Below are 21723 nucleotides of genomic sequence, written 5' to 3' on the forward strand. Positions count from 1 at the left end.
CCCCCCAGAGAATAGCAGTGCATCACACCTTGCTGTCAACACTATCACCAAAAGTGACAGAGGTAAGAGTAGGAAGGATGCTGGACAGTTGGTACATTTACTTTTTATTTGCACGTTGGATGTGGGCACCATTGGCAAGGCCAATATTCATTATCCAACCTCTGGTTGTCCAGCAGCTCCTGGCAGCTGCATTTCTGGAACCAAGTTTTTTTATTACCCTGGGGTAATGCCCCACTACTAGTCTACCAAGTCTGAGTGATGCATTATGTAATAGGTTTTCCTGAAAAGAGGTGGCAGAGGGCTCTTATTGGCTTTCCAGCTGATGATTGAGACCTTTGACATCTCCACAAGGTTTGGTCCTGGAACTTGAAAGACTCTCCAAGATTTTTTCTAATCGAGCTGTTCAGACCTTCTAGCCCAGAGCTGGGGACATTACCACTGCACTACAAGAGGTGTTAACGACTCTGACAAATGAATCCCCCAATTAATGTCCATCAATTCCATACAATTAAATGCAAATAATATTTAATTAGCAGCATGTTGTGTCTAATCCATATGAACCCCCTAAGTAACCTCCTACGTTTGGTATTAAAATAAAGCAAAGCCTTCAAAATTGGAAGCTGTCTCCTAGACCATCAAATTAACATGACGGTTTCCTGAGCTCCCTTAGAATACAGTTACAAAACTGTTTGCACGTATTACCAAATCCTTTATCTTTAATTGCTTTATTTCAGGACAAAGCATGCAGTTTGCACTGAGCAGTTTCTACTGATTTTGTGATTGAAATACTTTGCGTAGAAAATTTTGCATTCTGGATCAAATATGCATTCTCCAAATGTGGAAGGCAAGCTCACAGAGAACCATGTCCTTGCATGCAGCAGCCACGTTTACACTGACGAGCTGCGCCTGATAAATAAACATCAAAATATCGACTAAAGGCAAGATACTGCAGCTGCTAGAAATCTACAAGTAAAAACATAAAATGTTGGAAATATTCAACAGGTAAGGCAACTTTCGTGAAGACAGAGAGAGAGGGGGCAGAGTTTACATTAATCTTTTGGAATTACTTTGATATAAGCAGTTAAAAATATAGGAGAATTTCTCATGATCTGGATAGAAGAGGCCTCTCTAGCTTCTGCCATCTGACGGGTGCTGAGCCTGAGAATTGTTGACAGGACTCTGCAGCACTTCAAGCCTGATGTTTGCAGCAAATTCAATGAAATTCTGTGGTGTGAGAATTTAGATTTGTATTGTTCGTCTATGTTCTGTGGTAGTTTCTCAAGCATTCTCAATATCTTTGGGAAGATTTTTGTTTCAGTTCCTACGATTCAAATTAATGGAAGGAGAGTTGGCTGGACTTGGTAGCAAAGAAGTGATTTCCCTCTCCAAATGATTTTCCTCTTTTGCCCTCCACAGGGCAATGCTTACATCTCAAGGAGCAATCTACTTCATAAAATGTCAAGGTGAGTATTAAGAAATTAAAACTTGAAACCAAAACTTGGAGGAGGGCAAGGAAGCAGCATTATGTAATATGGTGATGAGGGAGGGGGAATTCTCTATGGTTATGGACAGTCCTACGTGCTTAACATTAACTTTGATTAATGGTAATGAATATAGGGGAAGAGTGAGGTTAAAACCCTATACAAGCTAAGGGATCAAATTGCCGTACTTCTTTTATATCAACAGCAAGCAAGAATTTGGAGCTAAGGAGTTTCACGAGAAAAAATGGTCAAAGAAAATTTTAATGCTGAGCAACATAAGCAGATGTTAGGTCAGCAATCACAAGTTTGTTTAAAGTGCTAGGGTTTGAGGAGCATTCTAAAGGAAGAGAGGGAGGTAGTTGAGTTTAGGGAGACAGTTCTAGAACTTACAGCTTTCTCCTCCTATCCACCCGATCTCATTCTCACACAATTTGAGCACTGAAGCGCAGCAGCATATACACTGTGTAGGCATGAGAAACCAAACCAAATTCTGCATTACTTGGTTAATTGATGAAACATTCTGATTTGGGCCATTCAATCTTTTTCACGTGTATCTCTGTGTAATGAGAGCAAAATAACCAGTAGGACTTTAAGGCGTTAACCTAAAATGGGGAAATCCTGAAAGGATTGAAAAGCCCCTTTTTAATTTTATAATAATTTTAATATGGTTAAACTTCCCATTTGCAGCAATGTTATCAAACTCCAGTTGACAGAAAGTCACATAAGGATCTATTAGGGCATATGAGAAAGAGATGGATGTTGATGAACATACTAAAAAAAGAAAGAAGGGTAGAGAGGTGGGAAGGTTTAGGGGGAGGATTTTAGAGCTAAGGTCTGAACAAATGAGTTTACAGCTTTAATGAACTGATTAAATTTGAGGATCTTAAACAATGAGAACAATACCACTAGGCCATTGCTCCCTCTACACCTTCCCTTTCTCCCCCACGCCATTGCACATTGTTTACATTTTAAAATAATCATCTAAAGTCCCCTTCGATGCCTCAATTAAACCAGCCTCCACTACATTTACAGACAGTGCATTCCAGACTTTAACCACTTGTGTGAATTTTTTTTGTTGCATTTGCCCTTTTTGCAAATCACTTTAGATCTGTGCTCCCTCATTCTCAATCCTTTTAAGAGCAGGAACTGTTTCTCTCCGTATGCTTTACCTAGGCCCCTCACGATTCTGAAAACTTTGGTCAGATGCCTTTGAGCAGTGCAGGCCAACTTTAAGTTGTATTACTAAAGTGTTATGTTTGGGTCTTTTACCTGACATGTCCAGACAATCAACAATACAGTTCACACTAAATGCACTCAGAAATCATGTTATCAGCATGTTCATATCATACAGCCCTCCTTGCGTCAAATAGTGTGCGGTATTGGTCATTGTGAAATCTGTACATATTTCAATGAATTTTCCAATTTAGTTCCTAAAAGCTCTTTGGTTAGATAATCCTTTGCTATTGCTTACTAATTTGGAAGTTTCCCTTTAGATAGAACATTTTGATCTAGTTCCTGTATTAACTGCAGTACACAGCACAATTTTAGCATTTTGTTACAATGTATTTTGTGTTGCAGGCTCTTTAAGGGAGGTGTGAATAAAATTCATTCAATAATGTGCAGAAAATTGATCTTCTCAGTGCGATATGCAACAGCACGAAGATGACGAGCACAGAATGAAATTTTTTTTTGCACTTCCTTCGAGAAGTTAAGAACTGATGGAATTCTTTTGAATTGCCTAATTTTGATTTTGAAGATTGAGCAATTTGAAAGTTTGGTGTGTGTCTCACTTTCAACTAGTCAATGAGTCAGTGAAGCATAAGTTTGAAAAATGTAGCACTGAATCCATACTTGCAGAAAATGGGATAATGCAACCCTAACAAAGGGAACTAATATAATTTCAAACAAAGATTACAGATTTGGCTGAAAGCAAACAAAATAAGAGATAAGGATTATCAAATGTTTTCTTCATTGTGGTGGAGACAGATGCGTTTGAATGAATGTCTAACCAATGTGGCCTACAAGACCCCTGCCATGTGGATTACTCTGAAATTAATGAGACTATGGGCTCCGATTATGAAATTGCACTGAAAATCACTTTCTATGTAAGTAAATAGTTGCCAAGTGAGACTACTGCAGGTTACATTAGTGATTAAAGAAACACTCTCTCCATTGTGGGTATGGTGCAAACTGAGAAATTGGCCTTTAGATCACATTTGAAGCACGCCGCAAAAACAACAAAATCCAAATGAAGCTTTTGATTGTGCTGAGTTTACAGTCTTTGAAATGGCCAAAGGAGAGAATTGCAAATGGCCAGAACATTCTCTTCCTGAGACATCAGGGGTGGGCCACTAGATTTTAACGAGATCCAGGCCATGGTAGCCAAGTTCACAGAAACATGTTACCACCAAGGTTGCCACCAACCATTTAAACGCCTCATTCCCAGTCAAGTGTTTTGTCAATGGGAAAGTCAGTCACATCGAGACAGTGCGCAGGTTAGGAGCAAACAGTAATGCTCCAGGTCACAGCCATGCACCAGGTCAAGTTCACGATAGATGAAAAGCCAAGTCAGGAGTTTGGAAATTCTCAAATACTTATTTAATAGGTATGAAACAGAAATTGATGTGATTGAGGTCAAGAGTTGTATTAAGTGAGAGAGCAAGAAAAACAGTACATGGAAGATGAGTGATTTGGAGTTTCAGTTATAATTCCATTGCTTACAGTAAAAATAAAAGTCAGATTTACAAAATACTTTCAATGTTTATATAATTCCTGTGGTCCATTATCTCAGAAGAATACAAGAAATCTCTAAGTAACATTTCCTCATGCAAACTAGCTAATTATTCCATAACATTACTCCATACTGTTCCATATGTGGAACTTAGACTTCAGTGTTGTCTGAAAATCATGGTGAAAAACTACTGCAGTGATAAGAAGTATGTGATTGGAGTTGATCTAAAGGAGCTAGGTACATTCACAAATCTAGTAAAGATTAGAGAGAGACTCCATAAGTAGATCATTGCATGAAGGAGGAAATCTCACAAAGCGTCAACATGATAAATCTCCGGTCGTCCACGTTCCACCTTCAGTCCAAAGTGAAAGTCAGAAAGTGAAAATCAAAACAAAACATCCACAACCACTTATTCCTTCCACCACTGATACTCAGTAGCAGCTCTGTGCAGTATCTACAAGAGGCACTGTAGAAATTCACCAAAGACAGCACATTCCAAACCCATTACCATTTCCATCTAGAAGGACAAGAGCAGCAGATATGTGGGAATACTAGCACCATATTTAAGCTTCCCTCCAAGCCACTCAGCATGCTGACTTGGAAATACATTGCTGTTCCTTTGCTGTTGCTAGGTGAAATTCTTAGAATTTCCTCCCTAATGGCATTGTGAATCTACCTACAGCACATGGACTGTATTGGTTCCAGAAAGCAGCTCACCAGCACCTTCTCAAGGGCAACTAGGGATTGGCAAGAAATGCCCACAACACACGAGTGAAAAAAAATTTGCAACGCATGCTGTTAAATTTTCAGGCATTATTGAAATTGGTTTAAATGTGTTGCATTCAGGGAACACATATACTACTGTATTTTACATTTTAATGTATAGGTTAATTATTGTCAAATGGGGACGGATGTAATATAATGCAAGATCTGAGCTTTTTGTTATATTGCTTTCTCTGCTGCCATCTCTGTTGGGAAGGTGCAAATAGTTATATTAGTAATGGCTGCCTGCAGCTGTGCATGTGATAGTCTTCCTCCGTACAACGCATAACACAATCCATCCTCAATTCTCTATTATAACACTAATGTGGAAAACATTTTGAAGTAATATAAGTTTGGGGTTCTAAGCTCACATTTTAAAGATGCTGTGAAAACACTTGCTGCATTGCCATACATTGTTACAAAATGTCAGTCATTGCAGGCAACAATTCAAGGGTGATTGAAATAGTTGGTAAGCTTGGACAGATATTTCTGCAACGTTGCTGATTTATCTTTTAGGACGATACAAAACTTTGCATAACCTTAAGAAGTTTAAATTGAATGGAGCCCATGAAAGAGAAGGATACATGGCTGGTGGAAGAAGCTGTTTTGATAGATCGACTGCCACTTTCTTGCTTGTTTTTCTATGTTCTGTGCTGCTATGAAGTTTTGAATTTAGTGCACGTTTAATAATAAATCTCCATTTTTACGGTACAAAAAGCACAATTAGTCTGAATTATTCTTTAATTGAAATTTTAAAATTTGCCCTGCCCTTTGGATTCTGTGCTTTGTCACTGAGGTTGGGTTCTCCCCAACTTTACCTGCATTTGCATGTTATGTGAGTTGGGACAGTCCCTTTAACCACAGCGGCACAACAGGGCCATGAAGTGGAGCAGATGCATTGCAACTTTCATATACAATTTGTCAGTGTGGGATCAAAACAGGTAGGAAATAAAATGTTCTCTTATACTTCAAAGCTGCTGGGCTTTGTTTTACAACTAGCAGCAACATGTTCTACTTATGATTTATGCATAATTTCATTTTTTTAAAACATGTATTGTTCAAAATACCAAACCATTTCCTGTGTAGATAGATATACATGAATGCTGCTTTCCATCTCCCTTAAAGTGACAGTATCCTCACAAGCACAAATCTGTATTCTCACACGTCATGGTACAATGTATTGCAGCACCAATGAAATGTTGCCTCAAGGTGCCATGTTCATGTTTTCTGTTACAATAAACAGAAATGCCACGGCTTTGTATTTTAATGGGTGCTATGGCACACGTTTTAATTTTAGTTGATTAAATTACATTTTGTTATAGCGACAAGTCTGAGCTTTAGCAATGTAAATGTTGTGCAATTCTTAAGTGACAGAGGTATTGGAGATTGAAAGACATCATGTCTTCCAGTGGTGTCAATGAGTAGATTAACTTAATGCACAATACAAGACAGTTATTGTGCTAATGATAGAAAATAGAGCTCAATTTACCAGCTTTCTGCATGATGTTCAAATTTACTTTAGCCAAAGGCCATTATATTGTAATTTACCTTAGCTTTATAATTAATAGACAGTCTGTGAAGAACATGCAATAAAATTAGATCTGGCTCAGACCTCTACCTCTGTAAATTTAAACCAATTTTATAATATTCCCTACTCTCCTTTATTCAACAATCTGACCTGATAGGCAAGTCATCTGCTGACTGAATGCTTTGACCTCCGTGTCCTTCCTTGGGTCTTGAGTCTGTAGAGATCAGAGGTGTGGCAAAATTGTCAATCTTTTGGCAGCTGACAAATTAAGATGCCACTTCAGCACTTGTTGCCTAAGGAAGGGTAGTGGGCAGGTTCAAGGGTAATGTAGATGTCTGGTGGCCCGTTTGAAGTGGGCCTGTGCAGTATTGGAGACAGTCCGACTTCCTGGCTGAATGAAGCATCCAAGAAGTGCAAAATGGATGGCAGAAGCTGAAGAGCAATATCATGATTCACTAATGCACCTCTGAGATAGTGTGGAGGTGGTGAGGGCCCACAGACATCTATTTTTGTCCTGAGAGTGGGAGGAGGCAGCCAACCGTTATAATGACTCAGGCCTGGTTAGAGATGGAATAACAGGTCTCTACCTGTAGAATTGTCAGAAGGACGTTAGTCTAATGCTTTAAGTGGTTCAATGATCTTCTGTGGTATGGCAAGATAGCAGATATCAGATCTGAATGTGCCGGAAGTTAAGACTGCTTATGTCCTGAAGTTTATGTGCTGTTAATGTGCAGCTAATACACATCCAAACAGTACTGAGGCTTGTTCTCCCTGGATCACTCCATGAGTGGAGAATGCAATTGCAGAATGGTTATCCATGGAAACAGTAGATGACAGGAAAATGTTGATAACAATGAAATGTATTCTTTCCTTTTGCTGCCATCTCAAGGGATGATGGGAAATGTATCATTCATGAAACTCCACTCATTCACCGGGGAAAGGATGTATTGGGGGGGTGGGGGGTGTGGGAAATGTGGAGCGGCCAAAATTGCTGTCTGACTGACAACCAAGGAGGCAACCCTGGTGAAAGCAAGAGATTCAAATTGGCTTGGCGTAGAAGGCTTAGGGATTGTGAGGACATGAGAAGGGGGTGTGCCTGAGAGAGGGGAAACACCAAATGCATGAAAATTGGCATGTTTTTGGAACAGTTACTCTTATTTTCGATCTTGTGGGAAGACTACGAATGTTGTGAAGTAGAGTGAACACATGACAAGGCCAACATTGTTGGTGTCGCAATCCAGCAAATGTCTTTGAGGATGAATGAAACTTTGAGAAGACACCATCACACGACCCCAGTGCACCATCCACCAGATGGTTGGAACCTGTGCTGTGAAGGGCGTGTTTGCCATGGGGTGAAGGCCACGTATGAAACTGGGAGCCAGGAGCAGAGGAGCCTGATGGTAGGTCCCATACTGGAGGGTGCAGCATAGTGCCAATCATAAATCAATGCACCAAAAATGATGACCATTCAGCCATGTACTAGATCATAAGATGTCAGAGCAGAAGTAGGCCATTTGATCCTCTGGGTGTGCTCCACCATTCAATGAGATCATGGCTATTCTGATAACCCTTAGCTCCACTTTTCTGCATTATCCCCCATTGCACTTGATTCCTTTACTGATTAAAAACCTGTCTCACTGAGCCATGAATGTACTTAGTGTTTAGCCTCAACAGCCCGCTGTGAAAAAGAATTCCACCTCAACCCTTTAGCTGTTACACTGGAGTCATATCTGTCTCAAAGGAAGATGGTGGTGGTTGTTGGGGGACAATCATCTCAATCCCAGAACATTTCTGCAGGAGTTCCTCAGAGTCATGTCCTTGGCCAGACAGCTTATTTGTTAATGGCCTTCCCTCATCATAAGGCCAGATGTTCACTGATGATTGCACAATGTTCAGCATTGTTGCAACTCCTCAGTTACTGAAGTCGTCCATGTCAATATACAGCAAAGCCTAGACAATATCCAGGATTGGGCTGACGAGTGGCACATAGTACTCACACTACACAAGTGTTAGGCAAGGACCATCTCCAATAAAAGAGAATCTAACCATCTTCCGTTGATGGTCACTGGCATAACCAGCTCTAAACTCGCAACCCTTTATATCCTGGGGTTACTATTGACTAGAAATTGACCAGCCATGTAAACACAGTGGCTACAGGAGCAAATTAGAGGCTGGTAATCCTATAGCAAGTAGACCCAGTGACTCCCCAAAGTCTGTCCACCCTCAAAAAGACACAGATGGGAAGGTCCTGGAATACTCTTTACTTGCTTCATTGAAGGCTCCTTCATCAGCATTTTCCAAACTTCTAACCTTTAAAACTTAAAAAAAGTTTAAGGGAGTAAAGGTCCAATAGCATGACTTGCAGGTTCAGGTCCCCTCCAAGCCACCAACACAATCCTGACCTGGAACTTATAACCCTGTTCCTTCACTCTAACTGGAATAAAATCCTGGACCTCCCTCCCTAATGACACTACACAGGCTACAGTGGTTCAAGAAGGCAGCTCACCAACACCCTCTTAAGGGCATTTAGGGATGGATGCTAAAAGTTAGCCTAGTTGGCCATGTCCATATCTCTCATATTCAAGGCATCTGCTGTTTGTGTTCTAACCTATCACCATAAATGTTGCTAGCCCTGTAATGGTTTAAAAGCCAAGGGTGACCTGAACTTTCTTTGCCGTGACCACTGGATGAGTACCTGCCCAGAGAGACCTGAGGTCCTCATCAAGAAATACACAGTTGTCTGTGGCCAGCTGCCACAGGAGGTGCAGCCCTCCATACTATTGCTTCTCCTAAAGGTCTACAATATTTTCCTTTGAAGGAAATACTGTTTCCTAACTCTTGACCTACCTTGTAGCATGCTGCTGTCTCTGTTTGCCTGTCCTGCTCTCCATTCTGCTATTCCTCCACAGTCCATCCATCCATTGAATGGCTGGACCCCATGACAAGATGCCTACAACGCTAATGTGCAGGCCCCATTCTTGTGTCCTGACTAATTCTGACTGCTCTTGCCAAACCAACTTCTACTCACTATCCCACTTAACCAATATAACAGCAGAAGGTTGCTTATTCCATGAAAGTGTATGACAGTACACAGTCACATCCCTGCTTGCCTACCTATTTTATATTAATGACTGCATTAGCCTTTCATTGTGCAATTGTTTCTCACCATACAGCTGTATCAGCTGACATGCCAAGGTGTTGACACAGCTTACAGCTCATGCGATGTTAAGAAGTTCTGATTTCTGATGGTATAGTGAAATAATTAATTAAAATTAGATTTATTGCCTAATGGTTTCCTCCTGCCTTCGGCAAGATTCCTGGAAGCAGAAAGGTGTGTCTATTGTTGCCTTGACCTCTGATTTTGCTCCTATCACTGCAGAGCATGATTGAGCGACAGAATGGCTTACTCATGCCTCTATAGGTTTACATGTCCACAGCTCTGCTTCAAACTTGCCTCACGGGATTGGGAAGATTCTGTCCCTAGTGTGTAACGTTTCAGATGTAGGCACGGTGTAGAACATGTTCTAACTTCTGGAAGATCTCCTTCTGGATTTTCCATATGTGATATACCTATACCCTGCAAGGAATTTCTGACAAAAGCTAGGAAAGCCAGTTAAGTTTATTTTTCAGTTTCCACCTCTTCCCCTGTGAAAAATTTACACCTCCTGCCTAGTAGATGTACTTTTATGGGCTTTCAAAACAATTCAGCTCAATTTGAAAGCCTCTAATTTGTCCAGGAAGAAAAACTGATTGGTAACCCTGCGGAATCAGATATTTGCGGCATTTCTCAATGTTATATGGAGATTCAGATCTGTCTATAAAATTTCAGGTCAGGTAATTTTTTTTTAAATGAGGTGTGAGCTATATAGCAAATGACATTTCTCCTAATGTGGGACAGCAGCTCTAATGTTTTCTGCCATGTGGTTAGTATTGCTCTGGCTCAGAATATTGTATGTCTGTGTCTTTCTACTCTGGGGAATTTTCCCAGTTTATTGCAACTACCTGATGTATTTTTGGATAGTTTACATGTGCTTTAAAAGAACAAAGGTTGTAATTCTATTTTTCTGTGATTGACTTTGGTGGCCAAATGGCTAATAAGTAAGTGGCTGCAAGAGCCAAGGGCTAATTCTGAGAATGGAGATTAGCCCAATATCCTCTCTAGACCAAAGGATTTACATTTTACGTACAGCTTTTCTCACATAATTGAATTGAAGCTTTGGGAGATGAACAATTACCAGTTGGTAGCAGATGCCTTTTTCTTCAACACCAGGATTGAACTGATGCACAATGGATCTTGCGAACAATGCTTCCATAAAGCTCAGTATGATTACATTGCCACTTAAGGTATAATCTGGAAATTGTTACCTTCTTAAGGTATCTTTTTCAGTCTCAGAATATATCTGAACTTTTAAAATATTAACAACATAACTGGTTTTTCCAATAATATCCATGTGATATAACTAGATACTTTAAAAGTTGATGGGTTGTGGCTAGATTTTTCAAGCATTCATATGATATCAAAGACATTTCAAATAGTAATGGGTATTACAACATATGCCAAGCATTTGTTGGGTACATACAATGTGACTATAATATAGTGAAATAGCATAAGCAATATTTTATACATGGCATGATCTGGTCTAAAACGATCTGCCATGGAGCAATTTCTCACTGAAGCCAAATATCAGTTGTAGGAGATGAAAATAAACCAGAGACATCCCTTGGACTCCAATGTATGCATGTGAACTCCAATACTGTCATCTTAATTTCTTCAAAACTTGACTCCCTATCAAGTTATATTTCATTCCGTTTTATCACAATAGTCATTATTTCGTTTATAATTTAGTGCATAAAAGAGTCTAAGAAAATTCTTTTAATGAAATGCAGTAATTACATTTTTTTGTTTGAAAGAACTTTTGTTATTTTGCAGAACTTACAATGGACTGAAGTGAGTTATAAATAGAAACTGGCTTGTTCACATATAATATCTAATAGCTGGCAACCAAAAGATGTGCCGTCCAAATATGAAGCAGACAGGAAGTTCTTTACAGTAGGGATTTTTTTTCTTATATATTTGAATTATTAAAGACTAGTTTGAAAGCATTGTAGTTCTCTTTCATCAGAATTGATTTCAGACAAAGTCTGGTCAGTATTTTGTCATGTTCTTTCAAAGCTGTATTTCCAGTGACACAAAAGAATAAGTAATCAACGCTTGAGCTATGAAGCAGTGATGTAAATGTGCCTGTGTAATAAAGAAGATGATAAAGCTTTTATCAATCCAATAAGTAACAGCCTACAAGAACACTTAGATAACACCCCTTGGTGGTCTGAGCAGACCAGCTGACTGTGTATGATGGTAGATTATTGGATTACAACGTGCACTGACTCTACAGATTTTTTGCAAGCTGTGATTATCACTTGTTAAATGTACAGCAATTATTTCACAATGATCCATCAGCAAATCCATCACCACCTATCAATGACATATATCTGTCCTAGTTTACCATTGCAACTACAGTTGTTAAAATTCTCATCTCAATCGAAGGAAACTTCTTTTCAATGAATGTTGCAGAATGTGTAACTTTTAGAAACTCCGTTTGAGTTTGAGTAACAGTTTGCCTTTAGTTTTTGCTTTTAATTAAACCCTGTGATAAGTTCACTGTTTTTATTTACCTTGAGCAAATTTTTGTGCAAAATGAATTCATAGGTCCATGTGTCGAGGTTTCCTTCTGTATCTATTCAAGGTGTCTTGGTTCTGTACAAAGAGGATATCATGTCAGTTACGATGGGATATGACAATGCAGAGAAATTTTGCTATTGGATGAGTGGTTATGCTGCATCTTTTGTGAGTGATGATATTATTAAATAATTGTTATGATGGAGGTAGTAGCATAGTAAAAACAATAGTTTGTCAAAATATTGCAGTGTCCACTAACACTGGATGTGGGAGTTCATTTCTTTCTATGCAGGTAATTCAGTTTTGAGATGTGGGTAGCATTGCCTTGGTGGGTTTTACTGTCGATCTCTGAGAGACTGACAGTGGGCCTCTTTCTGAATTGTTGCAAACTGTAAGGTGAATGTTTTGCTATTCTTAACAGCTTTTGGCTGCAAATGACCAGTTTGCTAGACCACTTCAGAAAGTCAGCTAAATTGGAATGGGATAGGAGACAGACATTCAATTGAGGTGGAATGGGAAATTTCCTTCTCAGCATCAATGGCTCTCAATGTCTGCTGATTGTTGGGTTTCTGTTCAGACTTTATAGTTAACGCTGTGACTCAGAAACCCATGCCGTATGTGATTGAACTATTCAGGGTTTGGTGGGAATTTTCACAATGCTTAGAGGAAGTGGCTAACATCAGAGCTGACAATGTTGTCACAGAACTAAAGTGTTGAAAAGTAAAAGGATAAAGTCACATTTATGGAGACATTAATTCATCAGGAAGCTTGAGAGAAAAGTTGCCAATCGGGAGGCGGAATTAATGTTTTTATACCGAGAAAGCATTTGACTTCATTTAAAAGTAATTAAAATCCTCATCAGATTTGGTTGTTTTGAGGTGCTGAAAATTAGGTTCTGACAATCATAAATATCGAGGAGCATTAGAGAGGTGGAGGCTTTTGTGGTTTGGTTTTTACTTTGAATTGCAGCCAAGGGAAGGAAGCAAATGCACTTCGCTTAACGGTTTTCCTCCCCCACTGCAAATAGAAACTGCAGATTGTTGAAAATAAACAGCATATTTCAATTGCTTATTTTGTTTTGATATTTTAGCTGATCAGATAATTCTTACAATCTTTTTGTGAATGTTTTCAGGATGCACAAACTTTAAGTTTGAGCATGCATGAAATGAGCTTTTAGCAAATTGACAGCTAATTTTTCTTTGATCTGGAAATTATTAACCAAGTTTTTTAAAAAAAAGTGAGACTAGGAAATGAGTCTCCAAAAAATGTTTGAATATTTTGCTGTAAACTTTTGTAAGAGGATCAGAAATAGTGAGAAAAAAAATCATCTGCTGATTATTGCTGCTGGCATGGATCAATTTCAGCCCAAGCATTCCAATGAGGTGGTTGAAACTCTAAGCCAAACACCAGTGTATCTACCTAGGTAAGCATTGCTGCCTCAGAGCAGGGAAACGGGTTCAATTCCAGCCATGGGTGACTGTTTGTGTGGTGGCTGCACACTTTCCTCCGTGTTTGCGTGGATTACCTCCAGGTGCGCTGATTTTTTCCCACAATCCGGGCAGGGTAGGTGGATTGGCTGTGCTAAATTGCCCAAGTGTCCAGGGATATGTCGTTAGGTGATTAGCCATGGGTAATATTGCATTACAGGGATAGGATAAGTGGTGGGTCTGGGTGGTATGCTTTTCGAAGGATTGTTGTGGACTTGATGGGCCAAATGGCCTGCTTCAGTACTGAAGGGATTCTATGATTCTATAAGATAATTCCCCACTTATTATGAACATGTCAGAAGTATAAATTTTGCATGTTCCCTTCTCTAGGGAACAATCTAATTTATACAAAATTGAAGTAGCCAGCACAGTTTTCAAAAGGGCCAATCCTGCCAGAATTCTTTGAAGTAATGTGACTTCTGTCATGTTCATGAGTTTGAGGAAAACATTTGACTATTTACCATAAGGAAGGTAAGTGAAATAAAACTAAGGGAAGATTTAAAGTTGATAAGAAGGATGAAAACACATGGAAGACAAAGCATTCTTGCAGAGTTTGGCAAATTTGGTTGCTCAGTCTCGTAAAATTGAATTGGCTTTTTCTTTTGGTAGTTCAAAAACAATCTCCAACCACATCTTTGCAGTGCTAATGCTGGTTGGGATACTGCTGCAAGCTTCACTTTGGACTTTCTTCACACCAGTGGAATTACACTATCTCTAAGGTTGTAAAACTGCAATTAACACCCAACTGGACTGCTACTGCTTAGGAAACTGATGACTATGATGCTTTGTTTGCTTGGCAACTGTAGATAAGGTAATCACAATCAGAGGGTGGAGGATCCAATTGTGGATAGCAGATAACTACAAAGTCAATTCCAGGTGTCTAGCTCAGAGGGCTTGGCTTCAGTTCCAGAAAATATTCAATAATCAGACACAAGTAATCAACATGAATGAATGTATATTCACATGAAATCCATTAGCCACCCCACCACCAATCTCTCATTCTACTTAAACACCACACCTCCTCACTTACCTAGCAGCACTTCCTGATCACCATGAGTCCAGACTAACATACGGATACACCATCTTATTCTTACAAAGGCATTAATGCTGTCAGCCATATTTCTGCCTCATTGCTGCTTCCTTGGATGTCTAAGTGTTGAGCTATGACAGGCGCATTAGTCCAAAACCAATGCAAAGCTATCATTATCATTCAGTCTCCTGTATTCCAGGACAAGGTTGCACATAACCACAGGGAGTGGTGGAAAACTAACTGGGGACAGACATGAATACATTGACAGCTCATTTGAAGCAAATAGATCCTGCATACTGCCTCACCTTCCTGTTAATCCAAAGGGGCTTCTGGTCACCAGATAGTAAGTGTTTTGTTTTCAGAACCACAAAATCATTGAGGATATAGCACATCACCAAATATTTAGAGACAAGCTTCAGAGAGAGACCCTCAGAATGGTCCAGGTACTGTTTCTGTCATTTCAGTGCACTGATAGTATTTATTATGGTGTTCCTGCTTGCTGCAGCTTTCATTTGTAGGCTTGCTAGAGGAACTCCTCTACATGTGGATATATCCCTTGATAACCGCTGCCAAATTCTGGTTCTTAATGGTGGGCCAAAGATAGTGATAAGTCTGACTGCTGCTGTGGCACTCAACAAGAAGGTCTTCTGATCATCATCTACAAACTGAACAAGAAGAGCTATTACTGTTATAGAGCAGCTCCCTGTGAACATGCACAGCCTGCAGTATGTGCGTGCAGTTGATAGTTCCTTGTGCCTTTGGGAATACTGTTACTCTTGCAAAACCATGTGCTGCCTCCAGTTTCTCTGTGGCCAATGAGAAGCCAATAACACAGCCTGCTTTTCATTTTATACCAGATCTCCCTGATGGGTGAAGATGTTGATAAGTTCCTTGACCTGCGTGGGAGGTATCCATTAGTGTAGGCGTTTTTGGGCACAGTGATTTGACAGCTACTGACAGTGCTGACCTCACTATGCTGTGAGGCAGCAGGTTAGGTTGTGGGTAATTGCATCATTCAATGATCACATAAGGTGGAAAAATGCAGATGTCTCATACCTTGCCGTAGGCTGAACTGGACATAGAACGGCACTCAGACGACCTGTGGTCATTATCACCTTCTGTTGAGAGCCTTTCCCTTCTTCACCTCCTGTCTGTGTCCTACTGTGTCCCTGCTGCCTCTGCTTCATCTCCAAGTCATGCTGCAGTCCCAGAGGAACTGCACTGATAGGATGCCCAAAGCCTTCAAGAGAGGTGGTCACCACACAATTTGGAAAGCATTATTTCCCATTCCAGCTTCATTTTAGTTTAATCCCCTCTGTTTCTTCCTACCCACCCTATTTTTGTAACTGTTGCACTGGTTCTGGTGGGCAGTGGTTGTTAATTGTTGAATAAGAGACATGGGTGAATCGTTTGTGGTTTGCACGAGAAACAGGCCCTATCCATTCTGAGAAGACCAGTGAGGTGTGACATTAGTGTTACTGTCTGCTTGGCATCACGATATGTTCAGTCTGCATGCTGTCAGCACACACACAGTATGCCCTGTGTTAATACTTTGTTTCTAGCCACAAGCCCAGCATTCAAGCTGTCATTTTTGGAATTCAGGCCTTCTATATATTGGACATACAGTGTCTGAATTCACACCATAGATGGTGAAAATGTCTATTTGTTAAATGCTGTCTTGTCTTTTACATAGTCAAAAACACAAAACCTTTGGATTTTTGTTGTTTTGAGCCTCAACAGGTTGCAGATTAATCATCTTTTTATTTAATATTTTCCTAAGGTTCATTCATGGTGATCATAGAGAAAAGCCTCTCACTAACCTTATGGATGTTTCATTCAACATATTTTTACAACCATTTGGGAGGGTTGGATATTTCACCAAATACTATCCATGGTACAGCAAAATTTGAATTTAAAAGGTGAGGTGATATTTTCTATTATATAATCATGTAATGGCCCATATGTAGCTCAGTGTCAGAAACAAATCAACCAGGTTCTTTATGTTAGAACTAGTTTATCACAAGATAAAATCACTTGAGCTGTTACAAAGATCCTTTAAATTGCTTGGAGGATGGGGGTTTTGAAGGATTGTGGAGAGTAGATTTACTTCAGGTTTTCTGGAAACACCTGAAATGCATTGATCTAGAATTTTTTTAAGTTTAGATTTTATTGTCAGCTTTTAGTAGTTCACTGTGTTTATTGAAGGTTTTTTTTAAGTAATCTTCCCAGAAGTCTTACGACTGGTTCTAATTGCTTGCTTTGCTGTAGGACCCTGCTGGGGTTGGTTTGAGCAGTAACTGACTTTGAGCAGTGCTTCCTTTGTCTACTTCTGCTGGAAGAAAGCTTGCTAAGAACAAGTTGACCTCTCTGAAAAGAAAAAAAAGACTCTTGTTGAGTTCAGGCAAAACCTGTTTGTTCTTTTAAAAGAGGGATTGAAAAGAACATTGTATTTCCTGAACAAGCTGGGTCAGCAAGAATTCAGAGATAACTGTTCGCAACTGGTGACTTGACCACACATGCCACAGCATCAGAGGGACAGACTCCAGAACATTCATTTTTCATTTTGCCTTCAAGAATAGCTTATTGATTGAAGTGATTTTATTTTTAGAAAGATAATTTCTGTGAAAAAATCTTTCCATCTTTCCTAATGTGCATTCGTATATGTTTGGGCATGTTTAGAGGAATAAGCATTTATACTCCAATATTACTGACTGTGCACTATTAACCAATTATTTCCTCTTTATTGAGTATGCTTTGTTTTAATAATAAATCAACAATCATGTTTATTAAAAAATCCTGGAGATTGATCATTTTATTCAAAATCCTTGGATCTAGAACAGGTATTTAGTCAGTCATCATGGTAACTGGATAAAGTATTTTTATTTTACGTTGTGACCATTGCAGTAGTGGGGTTAGACTGTACTTCTCAAGCCTTGGTTGTAACAAAACAAGGTGAGACAATTATGAACTAGAGATTTTAAGTGTATCCAAACATTAACAATCAGAAAGGAAAAGACTTATTAACAACTTGTTCAAATGAATAGAATAGAATAGCCTTTATTGTCATGTGCACTTGAATGAGTGCAGTGAAAAGTTTGTATTATCACCTGTTGCTGCCATCTTTGGTACAGGGTACCTAGGTAAAGATATTTTAAATGTTATTTTAGAATTGAAATAGTAGAAGAAACAGACTAGCAAGGCATTACGGTGTTTAAAAAGTTCAGAATGATAATAAAAAGTATCTTTAAAATACTCAAATAATAGCTCCTTTCCACTGAGTCAGTGCCCACCAGGCTTCAGAACACCAGGCCACGCTGCCTCATGCACTGGCCTCTGTTGCAGACTCGCCTCCAAGACCCGTTCCCCCAACCAGCCCAAACTCTCTCTGCTCCTGCTCCAGGTTCTGGCTGCAACACGGTTCCCAGCTCGGCCCATGCTCGCACTGCTCCCGCTCCGGGCTCTGGCTGTGACTTGCTTCCGGGAGCCCGGCCCTGCGGCCATGGCTCGTCTCCCACACCGGGATGGTCTTGGTCTCCGCTCTCCATTCCCTCCAGGCAGGGTAGTTTAAAAAGTCAAAAGTTGGGGGGTAGCGGGGAAGAAAAACTGCAGCAATGGGGGAAAGAAAAGAAAGGGGTAAAGGAGCTGGCAAGCAGAGAAACTCCAGCTGCAGCATCTTACTCTGGTGTCATCTTAACCGGAAAAATGCTGGTCTGCAGCTGAAATCACTTTGCACACAAGCCATTGACACTGGCATTTCTTCCTGGCTCAGTTATGCCTAATTGAATTCTCTTTCTCTGGGGACAGTCATGTAGAATCAGACGCCTCCTTTAAGAGCGCTCCACTTATGACTTTTCAACCCATAAAACTTTGATAGGAGAGGTATCAAAGAGAGGGAAGGAAAGGCCAATCTCCCCTGTGGTAGGTTCACTTTGTCTGTCTGTCACCAAACCAGTCTTTTTTAATTAAATATGTCATGTGACCTTTCTCAAGTGTTATGGACTCAATAAACACATTGCTGCTGCTGTAGCCAATGCGTTTTGCTTCGCAATGTGTTACTCCCAAAATAGTAAAGGTATAAATATGTGTTCAAGCAATTGTACTGAGCCACATGAAATGATACAAAGAAATACAACCAAAAGCCAGAAGGCAAAACTGGAATAGGGAGAGACCCAAGAAAGAAGCAATTCTATTACTGTACTGAGTCATTGAAATATATCAGAGAACTTCTCTTAATAAAATACTTTTGGAGACTACAGGACACTGTTACGTATAAAAATACAGCTGCCATTGGCAACAACAATATCCAAAGAATAACACTAAGTTGTACAAATAGTTTTTTTTGATGTTTTGGTCTCAGATTTGAACTGACAGTTGGACAGGACATTGAGAGAGTATCCTAGGATCATCAACGCTTACTTGAACAAATCAGAACCCAGTTACACCTCTTCAGTAGGATGACATCCTCAACAATGCAGCCCTCGCCTTCTCTATCAGTCAGAAATTTGTGCACATATCCTGAAGTGGGGCTTGACACATCAGATTATATTCCACTTGATACCATATGATCACTATTGAACAAAATGCTTATTATTGAGCAGATAAAGGTAAAATCAAAATCAACAAGGTCCCTTGTCACTTCCGTGTTTTTAATTGGTTCAGGGAAAATCTGTTCATGTTAGATCCCAATAGACAGTATGTCACCAATCATTGTTGAGTGCTAGGGATTATGTATGCTTATATTTTCGATGAATAACTGTATAAACTTAGTGTGGCAATATAGGCTGTAGGCATCATACTATATATAACTGCAGTGTTAGAAGCCAATGAAATTATTATATGCTCCCACTTCTGGCTCTGTCTGTTAAATCCGACTTGATTTTCTCTGTAGTTGTAATAGCTCAAGAATCACCATGGTTACACCATGCTCAAAAGTTCAGGTTCGGCCAAGTTTGATTTTGCTTTTATCTGCCCTGCGTCAGTCCACTCAAAATTATACGACTAACTAGCCCATGTTTGGGATTGTAAATGTTAAATATATGAAACACTGACAGCAGCTGAAATCTGAATGAAAGTTTATTGGCTACACTAATAGAAACTGTCGCTGGTTGAGTGTCCCAATTGTTCCAATAATCTGATTGGAATCGCTCTTCAGAGGCTACAGTTTTGAATGCCCGATTTCATTAATATTAGATTTGCTAACAAAGGTGAGAATGGAAGGACTGATAAATGGCTTGTTTTCTATAGTGCTAAAGACTTCTGGTCCAGAATTGACTTTACTTCTATGTTTAATAGAGCATATGGCACTTACTTGCCAAAAACTGACTCATGAGTGCTCACTTTTGCCAGGGTCATGCGGCTCCAAGTCTCACTACAGCCTTGATCCAAATATTAGGAAAAGAGCTGAATTCCAAAGGTGAGGAGTGAGTTACTGTCCTTGACATTTGGGTAGCATTCTGTCATATTGGGTTCGGAATGGCTGAGCTATAAGGATATCATCAATTCTACTTTCTCCGCTGGGTCTAAGAGCCTGTTTAAATATCAGTGGTAGAGGACAAACCTCTGGTGAGTCTTTAACAAAAAGTTAAACTTTACTTACAGGAGACAGTTAATTGCATGACAGTACCAGATACTAGTTACATTGACTGGTTAAGCATAATTACTTAAGCCTATCAGGAGCCAAAGATTAAACATTTATCTCTGTCAGGATCTCATATAATATGGCCTAATTTTCTACACCAAGACTGTGTGACATTAAAAGATTGGATGGAGTTTAATGCAATTCAACGTTAACTCTTTCAGAACCACTACCTGATGTACCCCAAATTCTTTCATTCATGTTCCTAACTACTTTTACAGTTTTTATTGCCCAATTGCTCCCCTAAGTCTTTGATACATTAATACAGGCAGTATAGAGGTTGCACAATTCCTCCAGAATGCATTCCTTGTTTAACTTGGAAAGTTCATATATCTTTGGCTTGAGGACTGTTGACCTTGATTGCTTTAGAAGTTTATTTATTCTACCGGAGGATTTTTTTTTTTACTATCATCCTTTTTACTAAGACCCAGATGGCACATGTGTCCCCTTTGAATTCCAGAGATATTCCTGCAACATCCCCATCCAAGACATAAGGACATCGTCAGATTAGATTGAACTTAATGCAATTTTCAATGCTAACATTTTCAGAACCATTGCCTTAAAGCACATCTCCTCCTACAGTTTTATCTCATAGTTAATATTTATAAATCCGGGCAAATGCGAGGTGATGCATTTTGGAAGATCAAATTCAAGGGCGAACTATACAGTAAATGGAAAAGTCCTCGGGAAAATTGATGAACAGAGAGATCTGGGTGTTTAGGTCCATTGTTCCCTGAAGGTGACAACGCAGGTCAATAGGGTGGTCAAGAAGTCATATGGCATGCCTTCCTTCGTTGGGCGGGGTATTGAGTACAAGAGTTGGCGGGTCATGTTGCAGTTGTATAGGACTTTGGTTCGGCCACATTTGGAGTACTGTGTACAGTTCTGGTCGCCACATTAGCAAAAGGATGTGGATGCTTTGGAAAGGGTGCAGAGGAGGTTCACCAGGATGTTGCCTGGTATGGAGGGTGCTAGCTATGAAGAGAGGTTGAATAGATTAGGATTATTTTCATAAGAAAGACGGAGATTGAGGGGGGGAGCCTGATTGAGGTCTACAAAATCATGAGGGGTATAGACAGGGTGGATAGCAAAAAGCTTTTTCCCAGAGTGGGAGACTCAATTACTAGGGGTCATGAGTTCAAAGTGAGAGGAGGAAAGTTTAAGGGAGATATGCGTGGAAAGTTCTTTACGCAGAGGGTGGTGGGTGCCTGGAACGCGTTGCCAGCAGAGGTGATAGACGCAGACACGTTAGCGTCTTTTAAGATATATTTGGACAGGTACATGGATGGGCAGGGAGCAAATGGACACAGACCGTTAGAAAATAGATGACAGGTTAGACAGAGGATCTCGATCGGCGCAGGCTTGGAGGGCCGAAGGGCCTGTTCCTGTGCT

Source organism: Stegostoma tigrinum, chromosome 2, assembly GCF_030684315.1.
Source record: "Stegostoma tigrinum isolate sSteTig4 chromosome 2, sSteTig4.hap1, whole genome shotgun sequence".
NCBI lineage: Eukaryota > Metazoa > Chordata > Chondrichthyes > Orectolobiformes > Stegostomatidae > Stegostoma > Stegostoma tigrinum.